Consider the following 23,411-nt stretch of genomic DNA (forward strand, 5'->3'; position numbering starts at 1 on the left):
TCTGCCACTGGAAAGTAGCAGGGATCAAGGAAGAATTACATTAGGATTTTACTGAAAAGTGAGAAAGATGTAATGATTTTTATCGTATGAGGAGAACTATTGTAAATTTGCATCACATTATTTGGAATGAAACTTACTGATTGGACATGGTACTGGACATGGACTTTTTGCCTTGTAACATCTTCAAGGACACTGCTTTTATTTACGTATTCTACAGACGGAACAACATGTCCAGTGAATGGGCAAGGGAGAAAATGTGCGTAGAGCTGACATAGGAATTTTACGCCCGTCCATTTCGTAAACAACGTGATTTTTCCGCCAGTTACAGCTGATAACTGCCACTAGAGCGCGCTGCGATCTTGTATACAACGTTGAGGCACACGTATGCATAAGTCGCATCGCTTCTGAGCGTCCAACAAGACGTTGAAATCGGCACGCTCAACGTTGACGTTCGAAAGTGCGGTTCGTGTGCCGACGGCGCCGAGCGGTGCGCGAGACAAATAACGCGACGTGATCCTCCGTAGATTTGGGCGGAAACGCTTGTTGGCAGACCCAGATTACTTCTATGCGCTGCTACACGTATTCTAAGTAAGGATCGCCAGCTTCGCTTTGATCCACGAGACAGGTTAAAATAGTCACTTTGAATCAGCGCACAGTAGCAGTCCAACTACTTTCTGAAGACTGTCGGATCTGACCATTGGATTAGAAAAGAAAACCTTTACCAGCTACACGGCTTCCAACCGCTTTATAGTATCATCACTCCACACAAAAGCAGGATAATGATCTGAAGTTAAAAGGGATGAAAACACACGCAAAATCATTGCCAGTTTCCTCCAAGACAGATGGAATTTATTGTCTTTTCTAAGATCTCGACATTTCCAGCTCGTTGTTATTAAATACCACCTACAAACCGAAAATGTTGTGTACATAGTTCCACGTAGTCAGCGCGTACACAACTTTCCCAATAGAGCGCGCCCCGCTAGGCATAACAGCGCTCGTCCGTCTCCGCACTACGAGATGGCGCTGTCTTAGAGATGGATCAAATTCTGCTTCCGCCGATCCGCGTATTAATATGTAATGCAGCCAATGAGATTGCTGCTAACGTAGAACCTTTTCTCCTCGCGGATCACACTCGGGCAGTGATACCTGAACACTCGAGGTATTATAACGAGTGTACAGACCTCCGATTAGTCAGTCTGCATTTATCTGCATTAGTCTGTACCAGTCTGCATTAGTCTGTACCAGTTTGCATTAGTCTATAGTCAAGTTTCAGTCTGCGCCTAGTAAGATTATCATATTCCTGTACATAGCCATGAAGATAAATGTATAGGCACTTTGTCAAGTATCAGAGATATGTGAGAATAAGATTAACGTACCAAGACCAAAGGAACTTCAGATTGTCAATTGTAAACAGCATCCAGAATCAAGTTACATATTGTCTATATTTTTTATTATTTTAATAAATGTGTGTGAAAATTAATCAAGTTCTGTTTAAAGTTGGTCACCGTCAATCTCCTACTCTAAGCGTGCAAGTGGCATTTCTATCGTCTGACCTAACGGCAGAAGATACACACGCCACGATAAGACCACGAGACATATTGCTGACACTCGCCTACTTCGTTAGAGCGACAAGTCAAATAATTTGATGGTGTGTGTACCGAAGGTCTTACAGTACGCACACCACAGAAAAAAGTGCAGGCAGAATAACGTGGCAGGTAAATGGGCATTCGGCTGGGCATGCAAGGCGACAGCGATAGTGGTGGGGGTTTGCGAGCGGATCGTCAACGCTTCTTTTATTTTCGCCTAACGATTTGTAACTTTCAGACATGCATCATGAGTGCGAATTTTGAGTAAAACCTAATTTCTCTAGTCACCGTGTTAAAAATTGCTTCTTTTACCAAAATATAGTGGAATTTATGCAACGTCAGGCACACCTGCGACAGAATCCTGAAACAGTAGTATATTAAGTTTATTAAGTGAGAAACTGAGTACAAGTAAGGTGAACAACTTAAGAAGAAGCAGATGCTCAGTACAAAAATAAGCGTGTAATGAAGGCCTTCACTTACATTGTTCCAAAACCCACAGCAATTTTCGTTTCACCAGCAATCAAGGGCCCTTGAAAACTACACAGTTTCATCGAAACAGTCTGTAGTTATTGAAATGACATGGTGGATAATGAAGCTTCACATATCAACAATAACGCAGAATACTCTCCTTTTTGTGTGCTCTCATTTTCCTAAATCTCGTTTTGATATCTCAAACCATTTGTGAGATATGAGCAATCTCTCTCTTTCCAAGCATTAATCCCGACTTGCGGAGTCGGCTGTTATAGTTAAACGGACGTGGCATGTTAATCGTAATGGGTGGCCAAATGCCGTTTCTATCGCCTCCCTGTATACCCCTGGGACGGAATCAGTGTACCCCAGCTGTCACTGTCTAGTGTAAGCCATGGAGTAGTGCGAACGTTTTTCAAATGCCTGCGAGGCGTGTGACTGAGGCGGAACGTGGGGACCAGTCCGGTATTCACCTAGTGGGATGTGGAAAACCGCCTAAAAACCACATCCAGGCTGGCCGGGACACTGACCCTCGTCGTTAGTCCGCCGGGCAGATTCAATCCGGGGCCGGCGCGCCTACCCGAGTCCAGGAAGCAGCGCGTTAACACTTTTGGCTACCCTGGCGGGTATATGAGATATGAGCAATATTATGGATATTTCATTCTGGCGCCAGCAACCGCTAATGAGTGTGCTACGTAAAATCAACTGTTTTGAGATCGGTGACAGATACCTCCACCCAAATCTAAAGAAAAGTTCAATACCTTAGCTAAATTTCATATGCAGTAACAAGTTATGTAATATGCACCAAACGCAAAATCATAGCAATTTCTTTCGAATTTCACACAGTGCCTTACTTAAGTGAAAAAATCACGATAACTACGACCATTTACGAAATCATGGGCACTTCATCACGTAGCTGACACATAAAGCTATAAGTAACACAAAAATAAGATTTTTTACCGAACTGTCTCTGTAAAATGATCTGAGAAAGAATGCAGGCCATGTGCCTCGAGTCTGTGAGCGCAGTGCATCGCCAACCAGCCGAAAGCGGGGCAAACAATGTCAGCCTCCATTTCCGCACAAATAAACGAGCTCGCCTACCGATTCGGTCGAAAATTCTTCACTGCGCACCGACAAACGTACACTGCGCGGACTATAAAAAAAATGGCTCTGAGCACTATGGGACTTAACAGCTGTGGTCATCAGTCCCCTAGAACTTAGATCTACTTAAACCTAACTAACCTAAGGACATCACACACATCCATGCCCGAGGCAGGATTCGAACTTGCGACCGTAGCAGTCGCGCTGTTCCGGACAGCGCGCCTAGAACCGCGAGACCACCGCGGCCGGCGCGCGGACTATCAAATGACGCCACGTTCTATATGAGGCCTCTGTGCACCAAGCAAATGCTCAGTCAGTAAGTCATTCCCTTTGTCCCAAAAAACTGTAAAGCAACTTTCCTGATCACTGAGGGTCTCACTCTCCTACTTCATAAGCACAACACTTTCAAAACGTCAGCTCCGCCCCCACAGGAGCCATTTTGCCCTCGCGAGGGCTGCCACGTGAGTCTCTATTTCACAAAATCATTCCAACTCGGAGGCCTTTCAACCCCCAGGACAGTGTAAAGTTACTTCAGTTGGCCGTAACCTAGCCGAGCGGTCTAGGGCGCTGCAGTTATGGACTGTGCGGCTGGTCCCGGCGGAGGTTCGAGTCCTCCCTCGGGCATGGGTGTGTGTGTTTGTCCTTAGGATAATTTAGGTTAAGTAGTGTGTCAGCTTAGGGACTGATTACCTTAGCAGTTAAGTCCCATAAGATTTCACACACACTTGAACTTTTTTTTTTTTTTTTTTTTTGGCCGTAACCCGCTAACGCTCATGATAGCTACGAGGCTGTGCATACATTTTGCATTCTGCACTTAACTTCTGCCTTTAGCAGGAATGTTAGTCCGTGTAAGATATAACTGCAGTGATTATAAACATATTTCATAACTGTAATCAGCAGAATAAACCTTTTTCTGCTCTCTGCAAATTGAGTGATGATGTGGTGATTTCGAGACTGCTTGTTGTTCGTCGTACCATGTTCGACGTGAATGCTTTGGATATTTATGTTTCAGGTTTTGTACAGGAAGGCGTTATTAGGTAATGAGACGGGACCATGCAAGCTCACTGCACGCGGTTCAGCTATACGATGGAACAAATATCTGTTCTCCAAATCAGTTTCTAAAATTGGTAGAAGTATCTGTGGTCATAACACTCATTCAAATACCCATTTAAGGGTACAATTCTTTCCATCTTGCAAAGCAAGCATAAACTACTCTTGAATATGTTTTCTAAATATGGTCAGACAGTGCTATGAACCAATTCTTCATCAAAACCTTATGCAGAAAGTACACTGAGCACAGGGAACATTTTTCTGAAGACATGCTTTCGGGTACTAAGAGAATAAGGAAAAGACCAGTTCGCTTGCAGTGAGAAACAGCACAAGTGTTTGCAATACTTAATGGATTATACAAAGACATTTCTCAAAAAAAAAAAGCGTAGTACAACAAATATCCACGACATATTCAGAAACATCTGCTTCTCAACCCTCTTCGTTCTCCTGCCCCCCCCCCCCCCTCTCTCACTCTCTGCCTCATACACACATACACACACACACAAATCAAATAAGTGTCTCCCCTGCAGATAGACCACAAACTCGCACCACACATTCAAAACTACCACCACACAGGATAAAACGAAAACATAAGTTTACTTCTACATATTGTTTTTTCGCATGAAAACATTTGATATCAGCTCAGGATGAAATGTAAAAGGTGTGCAAAGCAGTATGTACTTAGAATAAAAAAACACCAAAAATGGTACTGGACATATGCCACTACTGCTCCAGGAAAAGTATTTCAAAATTAATAACATTTTAAGCATATGTCATACTGTCAAACCATAATATGGCGCAAATGCAAGTCGCCCTGAACGAATTCACTTCTACAATTTCTGAATTACTTTCACAATTTCAGGTGAGCAATCAAAACGAAATAAAAAACGCACATGTTATTAGAGGTTTTAGACTTAAAATAGAAAAATGATCATGCGACTTGTATAATATTTTAAAAGAAATATATCGAGGCCCACAGAAGGTGGCACATAGGTATAGAAACATTTTTGGGCGAAAGAAAAGAAACACATACTTGTAGCTGTTTAAAACGGCTTTTGCATGCTGCACATTAAGGTTTTTTTATATAACTTGTGCACCCAGACGCGTTTCACCTTATTTACATGTCATCTTCAGTGAGTGTGGATCAGCGTGTAATTATAAGCCAAACAGCTTTCTCTTATGTGGAAAACTTTTTGAAAGCTTGCACTTTTTCCTGGGGTCACTGTTTCCGACCGAAATATGGCACTGTAAGTCATTTTCTGAGAACACAGTTGCAGTGCTATATTTCGAAACAGTGGCCACAGAAAATCTTAAGGCTTCCAACCAGTTTGCCACTTGAGAGAAAGCTGTTTGGCTTATAAAAATGAATTAGATGCTGATCCCACAACCACTGGAGATACCTTGTAAATATCGCGTTACCCGTCTCGGTGGATGTTAAATAAAAAGCTTAATGTGCAGTGTGCAAAAGGCGTTTTTCTTTTAAACTACTACAATTTATATGCAGCTGCTGCGAAAATGGCCACCACAAGAAGCTTGAAATACATTCTTTTTTGCGGAAGACGAAGTTCAAAACATCTAAATTTGATATGAATTTACGCTCAGTTCACCGCCCGGGTACAGTGCAGTTTGTCTGCTCTGCGTAATTATCGCCGCAGTCACATGGCACATTGTACACACCACAAACTGCTAGTACCACCAAATCAGTCTTCTACTGAACGTAGAGTTTCTTTAATTTTCACTTATGGACGGAACGCTACGATATTTAACTAATGTGTAACCGATTTTGCTTGAGATTGCTCCACAGAATGGGAAAGTAAACAGATGCCACCGCGAAAAACTCTGAATCACTCCTTTTCCTCTTTTTGGTCATTCTATTTCGTTACTGAATATTGTCCTCCGTACAGAGCCGCGTCATTAGAAACAGATACTCGCTATTACATTGAGCGGTGGCGCCCAAAAGCGTTGTTGCGTAGAAGACAGAAACAAACATAGGAGAAACGGGATACGGCGACTGTCGTAAAAGAGGCGTTTCGTCATACATTGACTTCGTCGGTGAAACTAGACTGCGCTATCGAGAGCAGGTGGAAAGAGACCCGGCGCGGGCCACCGCTCCTCTGCGGGATCGGACACTTTCGCTGTAACCGGAGCTCCGGCCGGAGGCCTGGATCAACTTCCCGCGGACAAATTGAGCTCTTGCCCAACCTATATTCGAATCACCGCTTCAGCTAAAGGGAACCATGTCATTTCTCTTCTGCCACACAGAACCCTCTATGGGCAGAATTAGGAAGCAACGAAGACAAAAAATTTTAAATGCTGCATTTGTTTTACTTAAGGGTCACGGTAATCATATACTGATAAAAATACATTAAGTCATGTTTACACGTATATTTTGTAGCGTTACGTATTATTTACGTTAGGTATTTAAGGATACAGATACATTAAATTCTGGCTTGTGAATAATGAGACTAATATACTTCTCTGAGATATGAAAAGATGTGAGACTTTCAAATTTGGGACCCTCATAGTTGATGTACTTTATGAAAGTTCAGAAAACAAGTTAACATTTCACGTCTCTCAGATAAGTGATCGACTTCCTTTGCAGTTTAGCATCTCGTATCGCCCTCTCTTTGCAGAGCGCCGGCCAGAGTGCCCGAGCGGTTCTAGGCGCTACAGTCTGGAACCGCGCGACCGCTGCGGTCGCAGGTTCGAATCATGCCTCGGGCATGGATGTGTGTGATGTCCTTAGGTTAGTTAGGTTTAAGTAGTTCTAAGTTCTAGGGAACTGATGACCTCAGATGTTAAGTCCCATAGTGCTCAGAGCCATTTGAACCATCTCTTTGCAGACACGATTGGCCAATGTCGAAAATGGTCCTGACGAACAACGAGTCTGGGAAGTGGATTTGATACGTGCCCTATTTTCTATTTGTTTGCACATTCAGTATCTAAAATTGAAGAAGATCTTCCTCTATTCCTCTCACTTACGTCCTTGTTCGTTTTGCACTGGGCATCAACTACTTTAGCTATGAACTGGCAAATGGCATCTGCTTGTTTTACGGTACACCAAAAGAGTCACAACCCGCAACCCTTCCTGCGCGACAACCATGGATTTACTACGAGTATCATATGAAGGAAGTCAAGTAATAGCCGATGGTACTACTTCTTTGATCTGATGTTGATTCTGTATAATTCAGTTAGTGATTCTAAAACATTCACTCAGCCTATAAGCTCATTCTAGAGAAGAATAACGGATGGCCAGTCACCTTCAAGCCTTTCTTTGGCCTTGTTACGCAATCTGTAGACACCCATGCAACAGTCAACTCTCTCCACCAGCCTCGCGAGCGACAACACTCTGCTTCTTTCCGTAATATGCTGCTGAATTCGTTATCTGGAACAAGAACAGTTTGCTGCGAGTCCCAAAGTTGACAAATTTGTAAAGTTTAAAAAAATTTCTCAGATATTCTAGAAATAACGTCTACCATAATCATTTTTTTGTCCAGATGTACCCCGAAATTACCTCCATCATATGATATTTAAGAAGTTGATAAGATACGTTTTTCAGTGTAAACAAATATAAACAGCTAAAATACACGTGTCCTAGCTTCACGGAACTCCGAAGATGCAACTGTTCAATTAGTTGAAGAAATTCTCACTGTTCCGCGGAACATCCCATCTTTTAGCCTGAACCGTCACGAATCTGCTACGCATGGCGACTGCGAGAAAATGCTTCTCGCTGTCCAGAAATAGCGATGTATTGTGTTACAAATTTGTTAAGCTCTTCCATAGAGCGTTAACATTAATATTTTACATATAGAGTTAATATTCAGTCAGAGAAATATTGTTGTGTGTGGTTAAGCCGTCCCTGTCCAGTAGAGCTAGGTAACGGCACACCACGTGAGCGTCATGTGCATGATTTCCTCACATGGCGGACTAGCGCGTAGCTTGCATTTGATTTACGCGATTCGCGAATGCATACAACGGCTAATATTATATAATAATTATACAGTTCACCAATAGATGAGGGAAGCTGCTTTTCGCTGTTATGCAGAAGTGAGGCAGCGGAAGCTATCGGGTAACTCCATTAGTTTTATACAATGACTTCACTCATAAAGTATAAGGAGGAAGTCTTCACTTGAACGTAGTTAAGGATTGTTTTTCTTTTTTTTTTTTTTTGAAGGGGGGAGGGGGAGAGGAAAGGAAACCGTTATTGCACAGCGGCAATACAGCATAGACATAATTACACTGTACTTTTCAGGAGTTTCACGGACAAATACTAACACAAAACGTGTAATCACAGATTCGCAAATTGTGTTGCCAAACGTTCCTCGTAAATATAATATACTGCTGAGCGTTCTCATTATTCAGAAGAATTTATTGCCTCCGTCGTACGCGTTAGATTTGCGCTTCAACTAAAACTAGTTTCTCTTGTTTTCGGGACTTGTTTCTAAATAGGACAGCAGTAACTGTCACCATATATATATACAGGGTGGTCCATTCCATTTATCGTGACCGGGCCAATCTCACGAAATAAGCGTCAAACGAAAAAACTACAAAGAACGAAACTTGTCTAGCTTGAAGGAGGAAACCAGATGGCGCTATGGTTGGCACACTAGAGGGCGTTGCCATAGGTCAAACGGATATCAACTGCGTTTTTTTAAGTAGGAACCCCCATTTTTATTACATATTCGTGTAGTACGTAAAGAAGTATGAATGTTTTAGTTGGACCACCTTCTTCGCCTTGTGATAGATGGCGCTGTAATAGTAACAAACATATGGCTCACAGTTTTAGACGAACAGTTGGTAACAGGTAGGTTTTTTAAATTACAATACTGAACGTAGGTGCGTTTGAACTTTTTATTTCGGTTGTTCCAATGTGATACATGTACCTTTGTGAACTTATCATTTCTGAGAACACATGCTGTTACAGCATGATTATATGTATATACCACATTAATGCAAAAAAATGCTGAAAATGATGTCCGTCAACCTCAATGCATTTGTCAATACATGTAAAGACATTCCTCACAACAGCGGGTAGTTCGCCTTCCGTAATGTTCGCACATGCATTGACAATGCGCTGACGCATGTTGTCAGGCCGTTGTCGGTGGACCACGATAGCAAATATCCTTCAACTTTCCCCACAGAAAGAAATCCGGTGACGTCAGATCCGGTGAACGTGCGGGCCATGGCATGGTGCTTCGACGATCAATCCACCTGTCATGAAATATGCTATTCAATACCGCTTCGACCGCACGCGATCTATGTGCCGCACATCTATCATGTTGGAAGTACATCGCCATTCTGTCGTACAGTGAAACATCTTGTAGTAACATCGGTAGGACATTACGTAGGAAATCAACACACATTGCACCATTTAGATTGCCATCGATAAAATGGGGGCCTATTATCCTTCCTCCCATAACGCCGCACCATACATTAACCCGCCAAGGTCGCTGATGTTCCACTTGTCGCAGCCATCGTTGCCCAATAGTGCATATTATGCCGGTTTACGTTACAGCTGGTGGTGAATGACGCTTCGTCGCTAAATAGAACGCGTGCAAAAAATTTGTCATCGTCCCGTAATTCCTCTTGTGCCCAGTAGCAGAACTGTACACGACGTTCAAAGTCGTCGCCATGCAATTCCTGATCCATGGAAGTTTGGTACGGGTGCAATCGATGTTGATGTAGCATTCTCAACACCGGCGTTTTTGAGAGTCTCGATTCTCGCGCAATTTGTCTGCTGCTGATGTCCGGATTAGCCGTGACAGCAGCTAAAACACCTACTTGGGCATCATCATTTGTTGCAGGCCGTGGTTGACGTTTCACATGTGGCTGAACACTTCCTGTTTCCTTAAATAACGTAACCATCCGGCGAACGGTCCCGACATTTGGATGATGTCGTCCAGGATACCGAACAGCATACGTGGCACACGCCCGTTGAACATTTTGATGACAATAGCCATAATTCAACACCATATCGACCTTTTCCACAATTGGTAAACGGTCCATTTTAACCACGGGTAATGTATCACGAAGCAAATACCGTCAGCACTGGCGGAATGTTACGTGTTACCACGTACTTATACGTATGTGACTATTACATCGCCATCTATCACAAAGCGAAAAAAGTTGTCCAAGTAAAACATTCATATTTCTTTACGCACTCCAAGAATATGTAATAAAAATGAGGGTTTCTATTGAAAAAAACGCAGTTGATATCCGTTTGACCTATGGCCGCGCCACCTAGCGGGCCAACCATAGCGCCATCTGGTTTCCCCCTTCAAGCTAGACGAGTTTCGTTCTTTGTAGTTTTTTCGTTTGATGCTTATTTCGTAAGATATTTGGCCCGGTCACTACCAATGGACCACACTGTATATAGAAAAAAATATTTGTGAAGAGAATATGCTTTCAAAATCATCTCGGCTCTTTACTGTCAAATGTTCGTACTGATCACAAGTTGCTTACTGAAACGTGAAATTTTTCGCAGTGCACTTAGCGTAATCCCAATTGAAAGTATCACTTGTCAGTAAACATGCAACGTGGTTCTGAGCGTGCGTCCTACTCACGGCAGAAACCCACTACAATAAATCTAAACAACAACACGTCCGTTGAATGAGAAGTACAATGACGTGACAAAAAATAAATGGCTCAAATGGCTCTAAGCACTATGGGATTTAACATCTGAGGTCATCAGTCCCCTAGACTTAGAACTACGTAAACCTAACTAACCTAAGGACATCACACACACCCATGCCCGAGGCAGGATTCGAACCTGCGACCGTAGCGTTCGCGCGGTTCCGGACTGAAGCGCCTAGAACCGCTCGGCCACTCCGGCCGGCGGACTCGGTCAGCGGCCAATGTTAATATACGTCCGTATGGATTAATTTATAAGTTCTGAAGAAGACACCATTATTGAAATCGAAACCTAGGTAAACTAAAAAAAATTTAACTTGCAACTGAAGGCTGACTTTCTTATTGTCTGAACAATTCACGGTTGCTGAAGCGCTGCATTGCGTTAAAGATTTGTATACTGGAAACTATTTTACAATAACTATGGCGGTCTTCATTAAGACAAACGGTCATCTCACCTTTTTACAGTACTGCCAATTAGTGATGATTTCAAATGTCAGTAAAAATTCCGAAAAAATATTAGACATCTCCAGCTTTAGAATCAGAATGTGATGAAGTTTTTTTCCAAAAGAAAATTCTTTTCAGTCGTTACGAAAAAGCTAAAAACTACTGTTATAAGAAATTTTCAAGAAAAATATTTTTTTAGTTCAACATGTGGAAAAAAGTTCGCTTGTGCTTCTGCAGTACCTCTCCACTCCATTAAAAATTTTCGTCATTACACTTCCTGAATCGAAAACCAAATGAGCGGAGCAGACGCAGAACGGAGACCTCCGAACCGGAATAATTAATTTTTTTCATGGATTCCACTCGGTATTTTTCTAGCCGTCGGATACTCTCTTCTGACTTAGTAACGAAGTACAGTTCTACGCATGATGCATACTCTCTTCTGACATAGTAAAGAAGTACAGTTCTACGCATTGACCTTTCGTTAAAATCGCCAAATTCCGTAGCTTTCCGTTTTCGTGCACACTCAGGACACACTGCCGATATTAATGCACTGTTGATGCAAAATACAGTGGATTGGTAAATACCTCAAGTGTTTGTTGTCAGTTATGAATTTGCGCAAAAGTCATATTATTCCTGACGTCTTCACTGTTGGAAACAACAGTAAACAAAACTTTAGTATGTTCGGTAAGACAGTTTGCCTCGTCGCTCTCTACGTACGCCGACCGGTATGGGCCTTTGCTCCTGCATTGTGCTCACTACAAAACAGTCCATGATATTTCTGCGGGAGACTGTAACCACGAGTGAAACATGACGTCACGAGGGAAAACTGAACATACAGTTGGCGTTAGCCTCCGTCGGTGCTGCAGTGTGTATGTGGCAACAAAGCTCTGAAGCGGACAAATCACAGCGCTTCGCGCATGACAACGTCAGCAGCATGTTTGTCCTTTTGGTGACTGCCGTTACAGTTTATCGGAAGCAGGACAGCGTTACAATGAAGCATATACAGCTCTTTTGTGATTCCGTAGATGATAAGGATTTGATTTTCGTAGATACCTAATCTTTTGTATGATATACTAATGGCAGAAAATTCAAGGTTGGAGGTTCTTTTAAAGCTTAAAAGAGAAAGAAAAACTGCAAATGTTGTAAATGCGATACAGTCATTAAATGTATAAATTTGTTGAAAGACCGACTTCCATATCTCGACAGCCTTATCTGTAATAACGGGGACGTACACGCAGACAACAGCAGCAGAATGGGAAATCTTCTGCAGTCTTCCAACTAACGCGATCCATATGGAAATTATACTCTGTAAGTATGTCGACAAAACTTCGATTGTACTCTTCTACCATCCTGACTATGGCCGTATACGCATGTGAGACCTGGAAAAGTCAATAAAATTTGCACGCACTCTCAAAGCTGATGCTCGATGCTGATGCTCGATGTGAATTTTCAAGTTTGGTTATAGCGATCACGTTTCAAATTATGAAGTGCTGAGAAGACGTGGTCTATACAGCCTATATAAAATTGTTGCTGTAAGAAAATTGAAGCTTGCGGAGAATGTTCTGCGTCTGGAAGATGGAAGAATGCACGAATCAGCACTGTTGTGGGAACCGACGGATGGATACACAACCTCGTAACAATAGGTTTAGAGAACCTATTGTTGCAAAATATCTTGAAGGAATGGTCATGAACTGGGAGGAAGTTGAAAACCTGTCAGCTGATCGAGTTCGCTGTTACCCGATATGCTTCTTTGCACTGAAGGAACAAAATGTAAGGAAGGAAGTAACCTTCAAACATGTGTTATAAATTTTGTAATGTCGTAAGCAATCGAGGAACTGAAACTGCCTCAGCAATGAGCCAGTGAACGTATAGGCCAAAAGAGAAACGTTACACAGTATAAGCTGGAGACGGACTTTAGGAGTGGTGAGTCAGCAAGTATAGGCTCCAGGTAATGATATGAGTATGAAAAAAATGTAGTAAAAATTTTGGAGTCTCCGGAAGTAATATATCACGATGAAATTCCAGATTCTTGAGTAGGGTTGGAAGATGGAAAGGCAAGCGATCCACACAGTTGAGTCAGCAGGCTATTTACAGTTACGGTAGTTACGGTACGTTATCACAATAGGAGGATTAGACCTAGCTGCCAATAATACAATGAAATACTAAAACAACCTAAGTTTTTTTCGATCTTATACCTTCGCCGTATAGACACATGATGTGGAATTTACGCCTCAGCGCTTTGGAAAAGGATGCAGCATAATAAAACGTGCTCAGGTTGATCTCGACTAAACTGAATTTATGGAAGGTGTTGTATCGAGTCGAACCGTCTGCGTTTCAATCCCGCGTCCGGCCATCCTGATTTAGGTTTTCCGAGATTTCCCTAAATCGCTACAGGCAAATGGCGGGATGATTCCTTTGAAAGGGCACGGCCGACTTCCTACCCCATCCTTCCCTAATCCTATGAGACCGATAACCTCGCTGTTTGGTTTCTTCCCCCAAACAACCAACCAATCGAACAGTCTGCTGAGTGAAATAAAATAAGATCAGAGTCTTATGAAGCAATGTGTAGCCTCAAAAGGCAAAACATTCCATAAATTAAGGCACACATACAGAGATCAACGGCCGCTGCACATGCCGTAAACTAGGATACGTAAAGACATTGGAATATGCGTCGCGGATAAACGACTTAGAGTATATAACAACTTCTACCAAAGACTGTGATGTGTACACAACTTGTGCATTAAGAAGCGGATGACTCTATAATTCATTCATGTTACACATTGCAGCTATTTTGTTTGGCTACTGTAGCGGAAGTCTTTAATCCGATTCCCAGAGAACATCATAGATTTTCCACCGATGGAACGATCTGGGGCGCGCTATAGTCAGCACCATCAGGTGGAATGGATAACGAAAGCACGGACACAGAATACAAACTGCCTAAACGACATCAAGTGAAAAGGTTTCCTCTAGGTAGGGAGTAATACGACTTATTCTTCAGTGCGTCTGTTAGTTTGGAAACCCTCTACAGTAAATAACGTTCCATTTATGACAGTACTGTTATATGATCACAATGACTAGGAATCTTGATGAGTTGTTCAGTAAACTGATATCTGTTGAGTAGGAAATGACAGAGAGCGTAATACTCTCGACATTGATAACAGCAGATAGTGGGACCTCAAAAACAGCTTATCTCGGGTCCTCTTACAGTGGCAATATCGCGTGTACGGATGGAATGCGGCGTATGAGAAGGCGGAGGAAAATCGGTTCTACATACATGACATGTACGACGCAGTATGGCGCACTGGGGTAGCCCGATGTCGCCTTATTCCCGAGATTTCACTTCCAGTGCAGTAACAATACGGTATTATGAACAAACTAAAAGAACCCACTTGTGCTTTTCTGGCGATGTGTTATAGTAATGGAGAAATTATACTCTGTAAACCCATTAAACATGATACGACTGATACAATCCCAGTTGTTCTATATTTCTGGCATTTTCTGGTGAGTCCTGTCGTATCATATGCGATTGCAGGCTTTCTCGGCATATTTTAGCTATGAAGTCTTCACGAGTTATCAGCCGAGTGGCGTCGTCTTCTAGTCGCAACGTTTCAGTGGATTGGGTATCCATCGTCTTCAGGCGAAGATGATGGATACGCAATCCACTGAAACGTTGCGACTAGAAGACGACGCCACTCGGCTGATAACCCGTGAAGATTTCATTCATGTCACATTATTTAGCAATAAGCTACAGGTTAGTTTCCGAAAATAGTTTTATTTCCATCCCATTATCGGCTACTTCGATTGCTGCGCAGGCCTATGGGACATGTGCATCTTCGGGGTCTACTCCCGCTGTAGAGGCTCGTAAAATGTTCGATGGAGATTACTGGATGCTCGGCAGGTCATCATCGAAACAGTACACATCTTAACATAATCACAAAAAAGAAGTAAGAGCAGCTGTTTGTTTCAGGAAGTACCCTACGAACAGCTAGAGAGCAGTATCTTTCATTGCTGGGTGATTCGTGCATAACAAATACTCATAAAGCCGCTAGCTGCCTCAAAACAACTAAGTTCTCACAAAGAAGTCAGTAAAATACTGTATGGCGCAACGCCTCTGTGTGCTGACAAAGTACTCGTGCAGCTCACCATCGACTCCTCAATACTAACATTAACTTTCAGTTGGGTTAAGTTTCTAATCTGCTTGACGCACCTGTTCTCATAAGATAAAAAGAAGTCATCGTTTACATGCTAGACACTTGTGCACATGTTTGTTGGATTCCTAGTTAGATAAAACTGAAGGTCGTCAGTGTATGAATGATGTTTTTCAGTGGGAGAGATCAGTCAGCAAGTCATTAACATACAATGAGAAAAGTAATGAACCCAATATTGATCCTTGTGGGATCACTCATTCTACGTACTTCCATTGGGACTTCCTTTTACCAATCGTTATACACTGTTGGCGGGACGTAAGTTGTGAGTGGAACCATTGTACAACGCAGGAAAAAAAATTAGGAAACAGCTCATCTACATTTTCAACAGATATCGTTTCTGTCATAGTCACATTACGATTAAAGTCTACAAGTATGCAGTATAACAGTGATATTAATTGTCACATCTGCTAGCTTGTACATCTGCATCCGTATTTCAGTCATCACTGTGATATGTCTATAGCTCTGATAGATGTCTGTGATGAGGAGCGGAGTTGTCGGCTAGTACACAGCATGCCACGTACTCGAGCGATTGGCAGGTGCGCTCACACGAGGACTGGCCCCTTCCACCCACTGTCTGCTGCTTCGTCTAGCAGTCCTCCGCCTGCAGAACAGCCAATACAGCGACCACTTGGAGCCCACGAAACAGCTGCTATTGGCTGTTGCCCTGTGCTTGGCACTCAACTCTCTGCAACGTCAGTCACAAAAGATATTTTAATCGAAGTTAATCCAGTATTGAGGACCGAGTCTTACAGCTATCAGGGATAACGGACGCATGCCACCTACGATAGCCATATGCAGCAGTGCGACCACTGTACGTCACACAGGCTGTGTAGCGGAAGAGGTAACCGGAGTGCGCGAAGGGTAACAACTCACGTATGTGTTAAGTGCCTTATCAGTGCCATACACTCAGCGTGCACCCCGTAACATCCTGGACTAAGACAATAGAAATTTCAAGCTCAAAAACCCATTGTTTTTGTTTTATTTAGAACAGGATTCATTTGACTCGATGCATTGCTTAGTAGGTGTTTTGAATCTCCTCATGAAAAAAAAAAATTGTAATGAGAAATACTCTTGAATATTTTGTCAATAGTGTCTCGGATGTTTACCGTTACTGATCACACGTTACTTTCCGAACCGTGACATTTTTGCACTGTATGTTAACGTAAGTCTGTATGTCTCTGCCACTTGTCTGAAATCGTGGGACGTGACAAAAAGTGTGCCACCAACTGTGGTTAAAAATCAAATTACAGTACCTCTCCAGGCATAAACCGGCATATAGATTTATCTTTGTATAAATATACAGTTGACAAACCAGAATAACTCGAAAAATAAGCTTCACACGAAAAAATTTGTAGAATCCAAAGTTGATTATTTTCGATGGGGACATCTGCTGATGTTGAAATTAGCCCGCCACCACAGCCCCCTGGGGGTGGGGCGGGAGGCAACTTTCAAATTTCAGATTGTAATCCCCATTTTTATTGGAGAATCAGATTCTGCATAAAAAAACTACGTACATCTTGTCTTAAACATTTGTTTTGATCCTTGGTAGTTGGCGCTGTAATACAAGAAAATCCATGTGCTCATTTTTGCGTGGAATATTTGGGTCAACATTTTTAGAACTCTAATTCCTCTGTCTCAAATCCTACCCTATGGGGAAAGAGGGAGAATTTTAGTTTTAGCGAATCAAATGGTTCAAATGGCTCTGAGCACTATGGGACTTAACATCTATGGTCATCAGTCCCCTAGAACTTAGAACTACTTAATCCTAACTAACCTAAGGACATCACACAACACCCAGCCATCACGAGGCAGAGAAAATCCCTGACCCCGCCGGGAATCGAACCCGGGAACCCGGGCGTGGGTAGCGAATCAAAATTTACGAAGTAAATAAGTATTTTTTATTTATCCGTAACCATTTTCGACGCAAAAATGAGAAAATGGATTTTCTTGAATCACAGCGCCAATTACCGAGAAGGAAAACAAATGTTTAAGACAAAATGTACGTAGTTTTTTCTGTAGAATCTGATTCTGCAATAAAAAGGGGGTTCCCATATCAAATTTTGAAGTTGCCTCCAGCCCCACCCCCAGGGGGCTGGGGAGGCGCGCTAATTTTAGCACCAGCTGATGTCCCTGTAGAAAATAATCAACTTTGGAGTCTACACATTTTTTCGTATGAGGCTTATTTTTTGATATATTCTGGTTTGTCAACTTAAAATTTACACCCTGTAGAACGTCCATTGAAAGCCAAGACTGCGAAACCGCTCGAATCGCCCCTACCTCAATTCCTTCCTTCCTTCCATCGGATTATGCAAGGTACAGTCAAATGAAAATAATACAAATGGAGCAAAAGTGAGTAAACCGTTTGTAGTTTCACTAGTAATCGCCATAACCGTTAAGACATTTATAACATTGTGAGACAAGACGGTCAGTGCCTTTATGGATAAATGTCTGCGTCTACCCGCGTAACCGTCATTGTGGCCAAACGTGCATCTTTTCGTCCGAAGGTAAAATGAAATGATCGTGTGGCATTGTTGACCGGGAGGCCCCCTCCGAGCAAGTTGGGCCGATGAGTGCAAGTCTTATTTCAGTCGACGCCACAGTGGGCGACTTGCGTGCCGGTGATAAGGATGAAATTATGATGACAACACGATACTCAGTCCACGAGGGGAGAAAATCTGGAACCCGGCTGGGAATCGAACGCGGGTTCGCTGCATGGGAAGCAAGCATGCTACCACACAGCTAAGCAGGAGGCCGTTCGAAACAACTCGACAGTAACGGAAGTCCTTCTTCAGTGCTCTAAAAATATGGAAAACACATGGAGAGAGATCGGGACGATATGGAAGATGTGTAAGGACTTCCCACCGAAACTTCTGAAGTGTAGTTGAAAAGCAAGGGCTTACTGTTCATTGACTTTCTGGAACACGGTGCCACAGTTAACGCGCAGTGGTACGTGGATTTTTTGCAAAAACTGAGTCGCGGCTTCGAGTCCATATGTTCAGGATTGTTGACGGTCTGCATCATTCTGTTGCTGGTTAATGCTCGCCCACAGAAGATGAAGTGTTGAAATTCTCTGGGTGTATAAAAAGAAACAAATAGTGTTTGCACAAGGCGAATTATCAAAAACCAATGCATGTATGTAGTATCTGTACACAAAAGATTTGCGATATTCACATCTGTTTTGATTTAGGAAATATCGAATTATAAAAGGAACATAGCCTACGTAATGACGATGCTTCCATAGCGGTGCTGCAGTCGTGACAAACGGTAACTAACGCGATCAGAAGGTTTTCAGGTCCGTTTCCAAGGTAATGAAATGAATCTCGTGGCGAAGTTAGTTGCGATAGCCAGGAAATTAAGAAGCAGGAAAAGTTTGTTCTGCAGTTGCGGAAGCGAAAGGCGAGAGGCGGCGGGAAGTTCCCGTGGGCGGCGGTCGTGCCTCGACCGTGATCGATGCGATGCGTCACCGTGGCGGCAGCGGCGGCGGCGGCGGCGGGGGTGGGGGCGATGGTGTTGACAGGAAGCTGCGCCCATACAAGGCGTCGCCGAAGCCCCGCCGCCTGTGTAGGTCACGGCCCCCAGCAGCGGGGAAGCGGCGCTGGCCCTGCGAGAGCTACAACGCGTGGGCTGGCTCGAACTCAGCCACTCTTAATAACCACAAGGAGTGTAATGGGAAAGGGAACACTCGGATTCAGCAACTCTTCCCGAGCGCTACGTGTGAACTCGGCAGCCTCTACCCGCTCGTGGCCAACCAACTGCACAAAACTGGCAAACTCTTCCATATCTGAACGGAGCAAGTGTACGGCTCTGAGCACTATGGGACTTAACAGCTGTGGTCATCAGTCCCCTAGAACTTAGAACTACTTAAACCTAACTAACCTAAGGACATCACACACATCCATGCCCGAGGCAGGATTCGAACCGGCGACCGTAGCAGTCGCGCGGTTCCGGACTGCGCGCCTAGAACCGCGAGACCACCGCGGCCGGCACAAGTGTGCGACCTCCGCCACTATCTACAAGTTTCTTAAATAATATTATACGTACTGGACGAATGAAGCAGACGTAACGGAAAACAAATTACGCATAAACACAAATACATTGTTTAAAAGAGTTGCAAATAGCTGGGAAAGACGTGCATTTTATCAGTTCAGATTTGGAGGAGTTTAGCGAGTGCGTGCAGTTTTTCTGCCGCAAGATGCAGTAATTCCAGAACGACAAACGCTTGTGGAAGCTATCACAACCGTTTCAGAGCTTCGTGTGAATCTTCTCATCCAAATACCTTCAAAGCCTGTGAAAAGCCTGACGCGTGAGCGAACTAATATCGACATAAGAATTAAGTCTCCAAAAACTTGTCACAACATCAACACTGACTCAAAAATCAGGAAGAGGCACGCTTCTCTACAACAGAAATTAGTTTATGCTTATTCATTACGGATATTGTAGAACTGTGACTGTATATTGAATGTAAATAACTTATACAAAACTGCAGCCATTCACTTTTTTGAATACTTATGTTTTATTCCACGAACCGGTTTTCGAACCTTTTCAGGTTCATCTTCAAATGGTTTCAGGAAGTTACATCATTATTGCTAGCATAATGCTGGGTGCTGGCTCTATGACAAAAAGATGGAACACACTTTAATGTATCGCCATGACTATAGCTTATCTGTCGATATGGATGTAAATTTAGTTTTTTACTTACTGCGACAGTATAGGCGGCTTTTTTCGGTTAGTGTCCATCTGTCTGCCTCCATTTTGATATCCAGTTGTTATATGACTACACACACTTTCACACAAACTATATTGACACTGGACTCGCATTCGGGAGGACGACGGTTCAATCCCGCGTCCGGCCATCCTGATTTAGGTTTTCCGTGATTTCCCTAAATCGGTCCAGGTAAATGCCGGGATGGTTCCTCTGAAAGGGCACGGCCGACTTCCTTCCCAATGCTTCCCTAATCCGATGAGACCGATGACCACGCTGTCTGGTCTCCTTCCCCAAACCAACCAACCAACCAACAAACTATATTAATTTACACTCTGACAGCGAGACTTTTCCAGCATCCAGTATGCGCTTTATAACTGTTGCTTGTAACAAAGATCTTGACAGAAAGATATGGCATAGGCCTACTTTGCACAGAGACGTAATTTGTTCCTCTTTTTGTCATATAGCCAGCACCCAGCATTATGCTAGCAATAGTGATGTAACTTCCTGAAACCATCTGAAGATGAACCTGAAAAGGTTCGAAAACCAGTTCATGGAATAAAACATTATTATTCAAAAAAGTGACTGGTTGCAGTTTTGTATAACTTATTTACAAGAAATTAGTTTGTCTCAGAAATGGTGAAATTAGCAAATTAGAAATTTTAAAGTGTGTTTCATCCAAAGAAATCGTGAGCACGGCATAAGATATTCTTTAAGAACATTGTAAATGGTGGCGGAATTCGTACACTTGCTCCGTTCATGTTTGGAAGAGATTGCCGATTTTGAGCATTTGGGCTGCCACGAGCAGGTAAAGGCTGCCGAGTATGGCCGAGCCGCAGCGTCAGTTTACTACTCGCAAATGGCTCTATTTTTATAACAAAACAAGTTGTTCGCTTGTAGAACAAGCAAGACAGCGATGAAACAATTCATAGCTTGCGCTTACAAGGAAAGGGCGTGACCTCGAATGCCGAGGAACGCTCGTAACTCACTTAGAATATACAATGAAGCGCCAAAGAAACTGGTGTAGGCATGCGTATTAAAATACAGAGATATGTAAACAGGTAGAATACGGCGCTGCGATCGCCAACGCCTATGTAAGACAACAAATAACTGGCGCTGCTACTACACTGGCAGATTATAAAGATTTAAGTGAGTTTGAACGTGGTGTTATAGTCGGCGCGCGTGCAGTGGGAGATAGTATCCCCGAGGTAGCGATGACCTGGGGATTTTCCCGTACGACCATTTCACGAGTGTACCGCTGAATTTCAGGAATCTGGCAAAACGTCAAATCTCCGACATCGATGCTGCCGGAAAAAGATCCTGCAAGAACGGCACCAGCGACGACTGAAGTCAAATGTTCAACGTGACAGTAGTGCAACCTTTCTGCAAATTCCTGCTAGGGCTCTCGGAGCCGAAGGCCAACTCGTGTATCCTTAATGACTGCACGACACAAAGCTTTACGCGTCGCCTGGGCCGGTAAATACCGCCATTGGACTGTTGATGACTGGTAACATGTTCCCTGGTCGGAAGAGTCTCGTTTAAAGTTGTATTGAGTGTATGGACGTGTACGGGTATGGAGACAACCTCATGAATCCATGGACCCTGCATGTCAGAAGGGGACTGACTGTTCATGCTCGTGGAAGCTCTGTATTGGTGTGGGCGCGTGCAGTTGGAGTGATATGAGACCCTGATACGTCTGAAAGTGAAACGTACTTAAGCATCCTGTCTGATCTCGTGCATCCATTCATGTCCATTGTGCTTTCCGGCGGACTTGATCAATTCCAGCATGGCAATGCGACACCCCACACGTCCAGAATTGCTACAGAGTGCCTCCAGGAACACTCTTCTCAGTTTAACCACTTCCCCTGGCCACCAGACTCCCCAGACATGAACATTACTGAGCATATCTGGGATGCCTTGCAACGTGCTGTTCAGAAGAGATCTCCACCCCTTCGTACTCTTACGGATTTATGGACAGCTCTGCAGATTTCATGGTGTTAGTTCCCTCCAGTACTACTTCAGACGTTAGTCGAGTCCATTCCACGTCGTGTTGCGGAACATTTGCGTGCTCGCTGGGCCTTACACGATATTAGACGGATGTACCAGTTTCTTTGGCTACTCAGTGTAAATAGCCCATCCCAAAAACAGTGGGCTGAACCTTTGTCGTGCAAGACTGCGCGTCTTATGAATGACCATCTGCTTGACAAAGTATCAATACAATATGACCAAAAACGCAACGAAGGCAACAAAATATCGCCATCGTATTTATGTGTATTTCTATACCTAGCATGCATGAGAAGGATAGTTGATTTGGTCAGAGAACAATGTTAAAAACTACACGTAAATTTTTACTATCGATATGTTACCATCAGACTTCAGCCTGTGCTACGTAATCAACTTCTTGCACCGAAGTACAAGCCTATGTCACAAAATTCTTGCAAAAGGCAGGTTATGTCATTGACGTACAAATATCATCACGTAATGTAGCGTTTGATAGTGTACTCCTTGAATGCAGATATGCTGTTCAATGTCAAAAGTGGCTTTAGTTATATGTGCATTTAGATCTGCTCCATTGCTTTCACCACTTCTTTGGAACCCCACACCCTCACTCTGAAGACTGAATAGCTGTCCGACATTATCGTCCCAGTAGAAGTAGTTTGTTGCTTCCGGGTTTAAACACTTCCGCTGGCTACCAAACTCCCCAGACATGATCATTATTGAGCTTTTCTGGGATGGCTGGGATGCTATTCAGAAGAGATCTCCACCCCCTCGTACTCTTACGGATTTATGGACAACCCTGCAGGATTCATGGTGTCCAGCTTTAGTGCGTTTTTGGCTGTTATATCGATATTTTCTTTTTTCGCATTACCAAAGTTCCTCTCCTAGACCTTGAATAGGTGATCATCCATATGCATCTCGTGGTAAGACGCGCAGTTCTGGATGCTAATAACTCATACCACTGTTTTGGGATGACCAATTTATTTTGTTATCTCATTTTAATGCTGCTTTGAGCGTTCGAGGTAACGCACTTCTCTCGTTAGTACTAGAAAGAAAGATTGTGAGTGAAGGAGGATCTCCATGCCATTTGTTAGCTTACGTAAAGCTATAAATAGTATACTGCGAATAAAATGTACAGAATTCTTAGAATAACGGCAATGAAGTACATCCACACACTACATATGTAGATTACAAAAAAAGTGTGCAAATAAAAACGGGGAGAAA

Source organism: Schistocerca serialis, chromosome 1 (genome assembly GCF_023864345.2).
Source record: "Schistocerca serialis cubense isolate TAMUIC-IGC-003099 chromosome 1, iqSchSeri2.2, whole genome shotgun sequence".
NCBI lineage: Eukaryota > Metazoa > Arthropoda > Insecta > Orthoptera > Acrididae > Schistocerca > Schistocerca serialis.